Source organism: Anopheles merus, chromosome 2L, assembly GCF_017562075.2.
Source record: "Anopheles merus strain MAF chromosome 2L, AmerM5.1, whole genome shotgun sequence".
NCBI classification, from domain to species: Eukaryota; Metazoa; Arthropoda; class Insecta; order Diptera; family Culicidae; genus Anopheles; species Anopheles merus.
Genome location: NC_054083.1, coordinates 8,995,732 through 9,007,760, shown reverse-complemented (window position 1 = coordinate 9,007,760; position 12,029 = coordinate 8,995,732). Strand labels below are relative to the sequence as shown.

General features: G+C 42.5%; 1 protein-coding gene across 1 annotated transcript in view; it reads left to right on the top strand.

The window, feature by feature from the left end:
• The first annotated feature begins 2,930 nt into the window (after positions 1 to 2,930).
• The window catches only part of LOC121593765, a 94,727-nt gene continuing 85,628 nt past the window's right edge, over positions 2,931 to 12,029 (top strand). Inside the window, exon 1 of the mRNA XM_041916430.1 lies at positions 2,931 to 2,975. The gene's annotated coding sequence lies outside the window, so the exon portion shown is untranslated. The remainder of the gene's footprint in view (positions 2,976 to 12,029) is intronic.

Genomic DNA, 12,029 nt, shown 5'->3' with positions numbered 1-12,029 from the left:
TTGTGGTCATCTAAATCTTAATTGCATTTAGTTGAAAAACACTCTTATTGGGACAATGATAGAGGTTAATAAATGCATTTACATTTTTTAGGTTAACAAAAACATTTACACATTGATTACGATTTCAATATTATAATTTTACCAATAGGAGGCTAAGCAATATTTTTAAAGTTACTATAACACTAATTGATATCAAAAGTAGTAGGGTACAAGTCATATAATTACTTTTTTATTCTAATGAATTATCAATGAATCTAAACCTTATGAATGATTGCTGAAGGTTTAGATTATTAAACATTAATATCTATCAATTTGCTCATCCACGACGGTTAAAACAGGCGTTGCTGCTTGGGTTTGAGATAAACAGGCGTTACGCGTAACGCTAGCGTAACGTAGAGGGCTGAGCCTTACTTTTACCACATGAGCGATAACAGATATGTGACTGTGTAGCCGCTCGTAACCCGCATACATCGGGTTACGAGCGGCGACAAGCTGACAGTTCTAGAACAAAGTAAATCGATAGCTGTCATTTGTAACCGCATTCAAGTAGCTATCATCTAGCCGTAGCTTAAGGCTCAGGTAATGGTCAGAACCTCGCCGCATGCGATTTTGCCGCATGCGGCAAGAAAAGAGTTTTCTCGATTTTCTAGCTTTTCAAGATATTATAATGATATTTTGTTGGTTCTTTATAAAGATAATCATTATTTGATATGATTTTAGACATTTGACGTCTAAAATAAAATCGTATGCGGCAATGCGGCAATATCAAATGATTTTGATTTTGCCGCATCGCCGCATGCGGCTGATTCGCAAGTGCTGTCATTAACGTCAAATCCCATACAAAAGCTTGCGGCAAAATCGCATGCGGCGAAGTTCTGACCGCTGCCTTATTAAAAATATGGTAGGTCTTCGCTGATGATCATTTCAATCAATCAAAAAACTTTTTGCGCAACGGTACCGTTTGTATTTACGGCCGTTTGTACGTAAAATCGAAAAGTTTGAATGACTACCTTTGTCCATCGACGCATTCGCCTGGAACCGTCCGAAGCCATCCGCAGCCGTCACGAGCTGTTTGGAATCGGCTTCGGATGGATCCAACGAATACGACGGCTCAAGTTACCGACTAACGCAACCGGACAGTCCTGGTCGGCTACAATAAATGACACTTAACATTACCGAGATTGCATCTACCTTTCACAACTTGCGATTATTGTGGAGTAATTCGGCAGCGATTCCGGTGTTGTTTCAAATTTATCCATCGATAGTAGCTTGGCCCTAAACGGCCACGCTTATGATTCTCAGATGGAGAAGAAAACAAAGACAAATTGACATGCGAGCGCGCTAGGGTTTTTCTTCTCGAGACCTTCTAGCGAACTCAAAGAATCTGTAGCGACCAGAGCGCCATCTGGTGCGCACACCTAGAACTACCGACCAAAATGTTTAACGGGCTAGTTAGGCAGGGACTGCACACAAAGCTAGAGCAATAAACAGATAAACAGTGGTAGCATGCTTCACCGCAGCTATAAAAACTGTGGCTTGCTCCATACACGTTCTCTCTCGTCCTAAACGTTTCAACACCGACACGCGCGTATCCGTCCGGCTTAACCAATACATTCTCTTCTCCGGCAACTCTCGAACGAACAATAGTAATTTTCGCGTCTCTCCCGAACTCACCATTCCGCGGCTTAAAAGAAAAACGAATAAACCGAACTCTACCAAAACGTATTTCGCAAAGCGTGTTGCGTATCTTTTTTAAAAAATTAGGGACCACATTTTGTGGCGCCCCTAAAAATCCTTTCGATCTCCAAGACTCGCTCGGCCACTTATTTTGCTTAGAGCTTGATGGCAAGAAACAAGAACGCATTGAATAGTATTTTGTTCACTCATAGCGTAGGCAGGTACGTGCAACCAAGATAGCCGAAAACATTGACGGTGGATCCAACGCAACGCCGGTAAATGCTCTTGTTTTGCTGAAATCAAACCTCTTGTTTTGCAACCATACCATACCGCCATACCGGAGACGGACACCAACAACCTACCGTCGTTTTTCTGTGCTTTAGAACATTGGTTCGCAGCGTCCGGTATCACTGCGAAAATGGACAGCCGACGTTTTCATATAGTGATGGCTCAGATATCTGTTCGTTTGTTCTAGGAGCTACAACCGCTACTAGGAAACGTGCTTGCGACAAACCGATACGATTTCGTAAAAAACCATCCTCGCACATTACAGCGAATCTCAACGAAGGCGACTAAATCGGTTGTTGTACGCAACTTAATTAGGAGACCGCAAACCGTCCCAGCTACTTGCGGAGATGCGTCGTGCCGCTGGCGATACGATCATCGTATCGCTCCTGGTGGACATCTGGATCCGGAAGCTACCTCCACACGTGCAGTCGACCGTTATCGCCGCACAAGGAGCGACAGCAGACAAGACCGCCGTCGCCGACGCTATAATGGAATGCATTTCACCTCTAGCCACGACCAGCACTTGCAACACCATGGCCGAGGTACGCACGACGAACCTACCTTAGCCGACGACCTTAGCCGCCAGCTCAACGCGTTCTTGCGACAGTGCCGCCAATGCGACCGCTTCCGGATTCACCCTCGTTCACAGCCACCGACACCGCCACGTCGTGCCACTGGCGCCACCGATGGACAGTGCTAATACCATCGCCGTTTTGGAAGAACAGCACGATCCTGTCGACAGCCTTGCTCGTATCCAGTCCCCGTGTCCCCGAGCTCGGGTCAACCGCCGTCATCAGCATGAGCATGCGCCGGAAACATCGGATCGCAAGTAAACACCATCTCACCTGTCAGCAACCGGATGGTGATCTTTGACCGCAAAACAAAACACCACTACCTCATCGACACTGGCGCTGATGTTTCCGTCATCCCGAAGTCAGCTAACTACATCCCCACGAAGCCGTCTACGATGCGGCTATATGCAGCCAACGGTTCGCCGATAGTGGTATATGGTGAGTCCCTCCGTACAATTGATCTTAGTTTACTCCGTCCTTTTTTGTGGAATTTCGTTATCGCGGACGTAAGCTCTGCCATCATAGGAGCGGACTTTCTGCTCCATTACCATTGTAGTGATAAAACACAGTGCCAAAATTTCTTAATCCTATTCTTCATTGGCTAATCCTAATTATCGCCTATTTTACTATTTCCTATCTTATGCTATTCTATTCTATCCTACGTTTAACCTTAATTGTAGTTGTATGTGTGTAAGTGTATATGTGTATAATTAAAATCTAACTATGTGTATGTGTGTAAGTGTATATGTGTATAATTTAAACTTAGCTAGCTATAATTATTCTCTGCGCGTTTTGCCTATCTTGCAGGTGCTACACCTCCCCCACTTTAGAAATGAAAAGCGAATGCTTTTTATCCCTTAATTAATCGATTCTTATGCACTGTACTTAGTTAATTTGTATTTGTATTCTTTATTGTACAGTTAACATCATCTAACTTTACTACTATGTACGGTCCGAAGTATATCGGATCTAATTTTTTTCTATTTTCGTTTTTCAGATAAACCGCATCTCCTATTTTTATGATAAGGGGGTTTACATTACTATTTGCTCTAATCTGTCTTCTTTCTTTTTGCTCAATTACACGCTATTTCGTTTGATTTTTGCAATTTGAATTTCATTTCATTAAAATATGCATCATAATTGTATACTGGTTCAATATTACCATGGCATAAATCTTGAGGAAGAATTGCTTTTTTCCAAATATTAATTCGTATGGGCTATAGTTCGTATCTGTATGAGCTGTTGTGTTGTAATTAAATTTGTAAAATTTGAGCCAATCATCCCAGTTGTCACCATGCTCATTTGTAAATGCTCTTAAGTATTCATTGAGTGTTCTGTGGTTTCTTTCCAAGGAACCTATGGTTTCTGGGTGATAGGCAGTGGTAAAAGTCTGCTTGATCCCCAGCAACTCCGCTACCTTTTATAAGACCTCGTTATTGTATTCAAGGCCTTGATCCGATTTCATCTCAAGAAACCTCCCGTATTTTAATATGCAGTTCTCAACCATGACCCTAGCTATCGTGTTCGCTTCTTTGTTTTCTGTTCGAATAAGAACAATGTATTTCGAGAGTTCACATTGCATTGTAACGATGTATCTATGATTTTTATTGGTTTTCGGCAAGGGACCCACTGTGTCTATACAGACTACTTCGAAAGGCTTTAAAGGTGTAGTCGTAACATCACTTTTTTCTTTTGTATGTCTTACGATTTTGTTTACTTTGCATACTTTGCAGCTTCGAACGTAATTTTTAATTTCTTCCTTCATATTCTTCCATTTATATTTTTCTCTAATTTTGAGGTATTAACGATACTGTCCGACATGTCCTCCCGAAGGTGACATGTGACAATTTTCTAAAATATTTTCTATTTCCTCCTTTCTTGAAATCCATTTTGGTGGAATAAAAGCAATGATCTCTAAACCGGAAATGGCATTATCTGCGATTTCCTTTATGGTATGAAAAGAGTATTGCCTGAATAGAGAATCTTCTAATGAAATTGAAATTTTGTCACGATTGTATTCTTTTGTTATTTGGTGTACTTTTATAAGACTGGCGCCATCTTCATTACAATTAATTGTTGTATTTCCTAACTCCTTGTTGTGATTATTATTGAAAACTGTTATTTTGATTTTGCCATATTCTGTTTTTGATTGGATTTTCAAAAGTTTGTTTACTTCTGTTGGGTTTTCTGTTTGCCAAAGTGTAGTGTTGGTAACTGTTATAAGGTTCCAACAAACTGTCAGCTAAGGCGATGTTTTGTGTATGGACATAGGCATAAAAAGGGAGAAAACCGCGCAAAATGGGATAATTGCGATAAAAACACCCAAGAGCGAAAATAACGGAGAATAAAGAAAAAAAAAACTAATTTTTTGGTGCACCCTCAGTGCTTACCTATCAAATTCACTTTGTTCTCTTATTTTTTTGGTTAGAGCGCCAGTTTCTAACATGTAGGTTTAGTTATGGAATTTTTTTCACCTTCGTTTAATTCTGGAGGAAGTTTGAAATTGTTCAGTCTTGTCATTGCTCTTGTTTTTACTGCTATTAGTGATTTATCATTTGATTCGTTTGCATTATTCTTTTGAATATGCTTCAATTTGTCTGAACCAATGACAATTCTCGATAATGCGTCAGCTCCTGTGTTCGTTTTTCCTTGCACAAATTCCACTTCAAAATCAAATTCCTCCAGGTCTAACCTCATGCGTGTTAGTTTTGAAGTAGGATTTTTCATGTTGAATAGATATACCAATGGTCTGTGGTTGGTTCGTACTTTAAACTTCTTCCCAAAAATATATGGTTTGTAATAATTTACTGCCCAATGTATTGCTGTTAGCTCTTTTTCTATAGTCGGTTTAGATTTCTCTCCTTTAGTAAAATTTTTACTCGCGTATGCAATAGGTGGCCATCTGTTATCTGCTGACATTCATTAGACCACGTGAATGTAGCTCCTTTCTTTAGTAAATTATTTAGCGGTCTTACCAATTCAGTAAATTTTTTAACGAACTTACGATAGCCATTGCAAAACGCTACAAACCTGCTAACTTCATCCGCATTTATTGGTACCGGGTATTTTTTTATCGTTACGAACTTGGACTCATCGGGATATATACCTTTATTTGTTATTTTGTGACCTAAATAGGTTACACTGTTTTGGAAAAAATTACATTTCTCTGGATTTAGCTTCAAATTGCAATTTATTAGCCTGTTAAACACTTTTATTAAGTTTTATAGATGATGTTGCATTGTTCAACCCGTTATAATCATATCATCTATGTAAACAAAAGCACTCTCCGGAGTAAGTCCCGCCATTGCTATCGTTATCATCCGTTGAAAGCTATTAGGGCTTATATTCAGCCCAAAAGGGAGTCTTGTAAATTGATAATGGCCTGAAGTAGTTGAGAAAGCAGTATATTTTCTAGAATTCTTGTGTAAGGGTATCTGGTGAAACCCGGACATAAGGTCCAAGGTAGTAAAATATTTTGCTCTTCCTAATTGGTCTAATTGGCCGGTCTCATGGTAAAGTCGTCAACTCGTACGACTTAACAACATGCCCGTCATGGGTTCAAGCCCCAAATAGACCGTGTCGCCATACGTAGGACTGACTATCCTGCTATGGGGGGAAATCAATAAGTCACTGAAAGCCAACCCCACAAGTGGGTTGGCAGGCCTTGACCGGCATCGGTTGTTGAGCCAAACAAGAAGAAGAAGAATTGGTCTAATATATCATCGATTCTAGGAAGCGGGAACTTATCAGGCATTATTTTTTTGTTCAACTGCCTGTAGTCTACTACCAATCTCCATTTTTTTCGTTACAGGGTTTCGAATCATATAAGGGAATAGTTCAATCACTTAGGGGAATGTTGCAAATCGGTAGGGGAGTGTTGCAAGCACTCTGTGGATATTTGCAATCATATAGGGGAATCTTTCAAGCAGTTAGGGGAGAGTTGCAATGTCACTGGGGAATTTTGCAATCCGTAGGGGAATTTTATCCGGGTTTCAATCCAACCCTGCAAATGTCAAGTGTCAGAAGATAGTTTGTTTACATTGCGTCGATGCCGGCTCATAAACACTCAATCAGGCGAAGGAAAAGGTAACTAATTACAATAATTTTATCAAATTCCCCTGTTTGATGTACTTTTTTCTTTCAGGCAAAGGTTCATTGAAGTTAAATGCTAGTGGAAACGTTGTAGTTAACTATGCACGTGAAATTTATCTACATAGATAGCAGCTATTAGCGTGCCCGCTGCCAGATGTAAAACATCTAGACATTCTTCGTTAATGTCGAAAATTTCTCCTTCTTGGTGTGGTCTCTCACATTAGTCGTGTCGATATACTCAGCTTATACATATGTAATGTTTTTCCTGTACGGTCGGTCCAAGACTGTTGCGAAATGAAAACCAACGCGGTGTAAATTCCTTGCCGAAACGATTTATTTTTCTACGTTTGCCAAAAAATTAGTCTTCGATTCCCGCTTTTGGTTTAGAGACCTTCTCCGTGTCCTGTCGCCCCTTTTTATCCTTTCCTTGCCGAACCGAACGCGATCGATACATATTTTAAAACGCGCGTTTACGACAGATCGTTGGATACCTTGCGAAAAGGTTCCAACAAAGGCTATGTCCTTTCTTCTTCGTTTGCATCCGAACTGCATCAAATACTTGTAACACATTTGGATCTCCTAGTTTTTTACGCACCTTATGTTTGCACCACACGACGGTGTCATAGAAATATGAGTAATTATTCAATATGTATTGATTTAAGATAATTCATAATATTAAAATTTTACATAACATATTTATTCTAGCGCATGATCACATGATCCAGTCATCGAGTTTGCTGTGATCCGCTTTGCCTCATACCGAATCCAGCATCCTCATGACATGCCTTAGCCATCGTAATCTGCCACCCTTCGCCACCGTCAGCATCCGCAAGCTCTTGGGTCATCCTTCTTCTCGACGCTACATGCTTGAACACACCGCTAAATATGACCAGGAGGATGCGTTTCTCAAACCCGAATAGAGCGTTTGCATCCTCCGCTAGGATGGTCCAAGACTCCTGTCCATAGAGGACCACCGGGCGAATCATATACGATATACCTCACATTTCTTGTAGGCTCGAAGACTTCTGGCTCTCAGCAGTCAATGAAGCCGTTGTCCGAAGTAACTCAAGATAGCATTATAATGCATATTTTACAGTTTAGAGAAGGTTACCACTTGCAATGATTAGTTACTTGTTAATTAAGATAACTGATAATTAGTGTTATTTTTTCAACCGTGGCTCATGATGATGAAAGCTAGTGTATATGTATTTTGTTGTTTTCGCTTGGATGCTGCCTCAAATGCGTGTTGGATTACTGCAGGAATGTCTGTTTTCATCATTTAATAAAGACCAGCAAAGAATACGTATCTTGGAAAGCTGAATAGTTTGCAAGCAAGAGTTTAGTGAAAATAAAAAATAAAATTTTTTACCTTACATAAAACTATTTATTGATGAAGGATGGTGATTTATCAGTGGCGGGTTCAACGGATTGAGCTATTGAGAGTCTATACAAGTCAAGCATAAATTACTGTGTGTAGAATTGGCGTTAGAATCTTGACAGGAGCTCCATTGTAGTATAGGATTCCATAGGCTGCAGGGCACGTAGCTGACAGTACTCCTGATCACCTTTCTCTTCAGTAGGAAAAAACCATTACCCATCTTCTCCTCGCTTTTCTTCACCTCAACTCTCCAGGTCACTTACAGCCAACGATACTATAAACCTATCAGAGACAACGATGAATGTTTTAAAACGTGTATAACCATTTTACACATAATATATGCCAGCACGTCCAGTGGCGGATCTAACGGTAGGCGGACTAGGCGGTCGCCTGGGGCCCCGCCGATTAAGGGGCCCCGTAGGCCACCATTCTATAGTATGCTGTATGGACAGAGTACTAGCGCCAAGGGCCCCCGGAAGGATGGACGGGTGGATGCTGGCGAATCAATTCCCCCCCCCCCCCCCCCGCCAGCAAACCTCTGTTTCAGAGTCTGTGACTGATGATCGTAGGGCCCCCCGACGACGTTCAATCTCCCAACAGCCAGTTTACACCCAACCCCACCCCCCGCTCCGAACACCACTTACCATTTACAGGGGAACTCAACTCGTCTTACCGCCTAGGGCCCCCGACACCCTTAATCCGCCACTGAGCACGTCATTACACGTTCGCAATTGACCCTGACCAGACGGTCGGCATTTATAATAGCTGTCACAGAAGCGTCTAACGGTTGCTGTTGGACCAACGGTATCAATAGAGCGGTAGTCCTACAGAACATATTTGCGATGCTGCTGACGCTCGCTTCATGCATGTGTATGTCATATCTCAATCAATGTTTTAGTAATGGACTTTTCTTTCGTGGAACACAATTCAACAATGGACAATTCAGTAAAAGTTGTTTATTTCATAAGAATTAAATTCACATCATTTTTCGTTTGGTTTTGATTTTGAATAAAATTACATAAGAATTCAAACAGTCAAAAATAGTTCAATCACAGGTCATGTTAGCTTAAATTCTTAATCCTAATATCTTATTTAACAGGAACTAAAAATTCAATCATTCGTACTTATAACACTAACACCAACTTATCAATCAACAATTTCCTTCTCATTGATACATTTGCGAATGTACTTAAGCATATTTTGAAAATATCCATCGCAATCCTGTCTAGTTATCAGCTCACTGCCATCTCGTATCGCTTTCATTAGTTCAGTTTCGTTTGTTGGGCGAGCTCTTCGTACTATTTCCTTCCACTTAGAAAACATATTTTCTATAGGATTGAGGAAGGGTGAATACGGAGGAAGGAACTCTAATCTCATATTATTCTCTTCTGCAAATTGTTTCACTAAGTTTGTTTTGTGGAAAGCAACATTGTCTAAAAATATTACTGGATCAGTGATATTATTGGTTGCTATGCTTTCCTTCAGTTTTTCTAGAAATCCCAGAAAAAGATTTTGGTTGAACGCCCCATTCGTGGAGTCATCCCGACAGACAAAGAGAACGAAATTTTCAGGCGAGGGGTAGGTAGAAACACGCGGTGGGGGCCCGGCCCAAGATCGGATCCGAAGTCCGTTGTTTTGGGCTCGAAATTAAAAATGGCGGATGGAGCGCTACCACGGAGAGAATGCGCTCTCTTGCTTGCCTCTAAAATACACGAGGCGCTCTCGCTGTAAAGAACGCTCGCTCGCGCTGTTTCATCATACCCCTTCCTTCCCGTTTCTTTCGGCTTGCGCTGTGCTGAGCTGGTACCCCCTCCCACTTGATTCCAGCGAATTGCGCTGCGCTGGACTGACACCCCCTCCCACTTGTTTCTTTCGTAGCACGCTGTGCGCTTCCCTTCATTCGGACTTGGTGCACCCGAATCAAAACAAAAACTTGAACACATTCAACTTGGTTTATATTTTATCACTTTTATTGCAAATAAAGGGGCATTTTCGCACATAGCTTCACATAATCTTGCCACAAAATCACACACATTATTTATATTAAAAAATCGTCTTATTTAAAATAGCCGTCTAACTGCATGAATACCGTTGTTGCTGTTCAATGCAGTAAAAAAATATTGAAATAAAGCAGCGCAAATCACACATTTAAGATAAATGGTGAAAGAAAAGCGCAGCTTCATTTCAATGTGCACAACACTTAGCGAATCTTCGATTGCCCGGGACTTAGGCTAACACGCGCGCGGCCTTTCACGGCGAACGCTCGAGCTGAACTGGCGATTTCGTGTGGTGGCAAGAAAGGGAGCGCACAGAGGAACACTCGCTGCACTAGTGCGAGCGAGACACCGATAGCCGCATGCCGCTGCGAGAAAACCAAACTGAGCGCGCAGGCTGAAAGTGAACGCACACATTCACACATGTGTAATTGTGTGAGTGCAAAAACTGTGTAGAAAACAAAACACGCTCGCGCCTCCGCGTAAATCCGCGTATTTCCAACCGTCTACCCATGCTTCTACATGCCCCTCGCCTGAAAGTCGCACACTTTTTCATTCTCATTGCTAGTAGGGAATTCCTGGCAGCAGCAAGACACTGTTTTGCGACTGTCCTATTGGCATCATCCGTCCGTACGTCACGAGACCTTTCCGACAACAACTACTTCGTGCCATCCACAGCATGAGCCATCCCAGCGCGAGAACCACCATTCGACTGATGACCGAGGGATTCATCTGGTTGAACATTCGCCGAGACACCAGAAAATTCGTCCGCAACTGCTTAGCCTGCCAAACAACGAAGGTCCATCGGCACACACACAGCTCACTTGTACGATACCCGTCACTAGACACCAGATTCGCCCACATTAATCTGGACATCGTTGGGCCGTTCCCTATAAGCAATGGTCACTGCTATTGCCTAACCATCATCGACCGTATCACCCGCTGGCCGGAGGCCATTCCCATCACCGACATTGCAGCGCCAACGGTAGCGTCAGCCCTGCTTAGCGACTGGATAGCCCGCTTCGGCGTCCAGGCTTTCATCACTACCGACCAAGGGAGGCAGTTTGAGTCGACCCTCTTCGCCGATCTCACCCGAGCGCAGGGCAGCAAACACCTGCGAACGACAGCTTACCATCCTCAGGCCAATGGTCTGATCGAACGCTGGCATCGCACCCTGAAAGCAGCCATCTGTAGCAGAGATTCTACCCATTGGGCCGATCACCTGCCTATCATCCTGCTTGGATTATGGACGGCATTCAAAGAAGACATCAAAGCTTCTCCAGCAGAACTCGTTTACGGCAGCACACTGAAAATTCCTGCCGAGTTTTTCTGCAGCAGCCCACAGACGAATCTTCCCGACTCGACCGAATTCACGCAAACGCTGAGAAAGGCTATGGACAACATTCGGCCAACGCAGACCGTCTGGCACGATAAAAAAGCTTCCTTTGTCCACGCGGATTTGAGGACATGCAGCCACGTTTTCGTCCGCAACGACACCGTACGCCCCACCCTCACTCCACCATCTCAAGGGCCCTACGAGGTGTAACAGCGTTCCGGTAAGTCGTTCCAGATCCAAATCAACGGTAGATCGACCAACATCTCCATCGACCGCCTGAAGCCTTGCTTTTCGCTACAAGAGCCGACACCTGTGTCACAACCAACGCCGCCACCAACTACCCCACCACCACCAGATACATCGTCATCACCGAACGACTTATCGACCGGTGTCACCCCAATTGACATTTTCGAGCACGAATAACCGGGAATTCGAGCAAATTCCCTTAAATTGGAGCCTTGAACTTCCCTTAAACTGCACCAGTTTAAGGGAATTTAGAAAAAGGCCTTTAAAATCAACTTTGATGCGGTTTTTTCGTTGTTTTTTGCTTGATGATGATGATGATAAGTCCCACCTCTTACTCCAACACAGGTTTGAGAAGGACGGAAGTATCTTTACGATAATATTACTCTAAGGTAGTTTTTGAATAAAATAAAAATTTACGAGCAAGTGGTGGCATCGGATGTCATTCA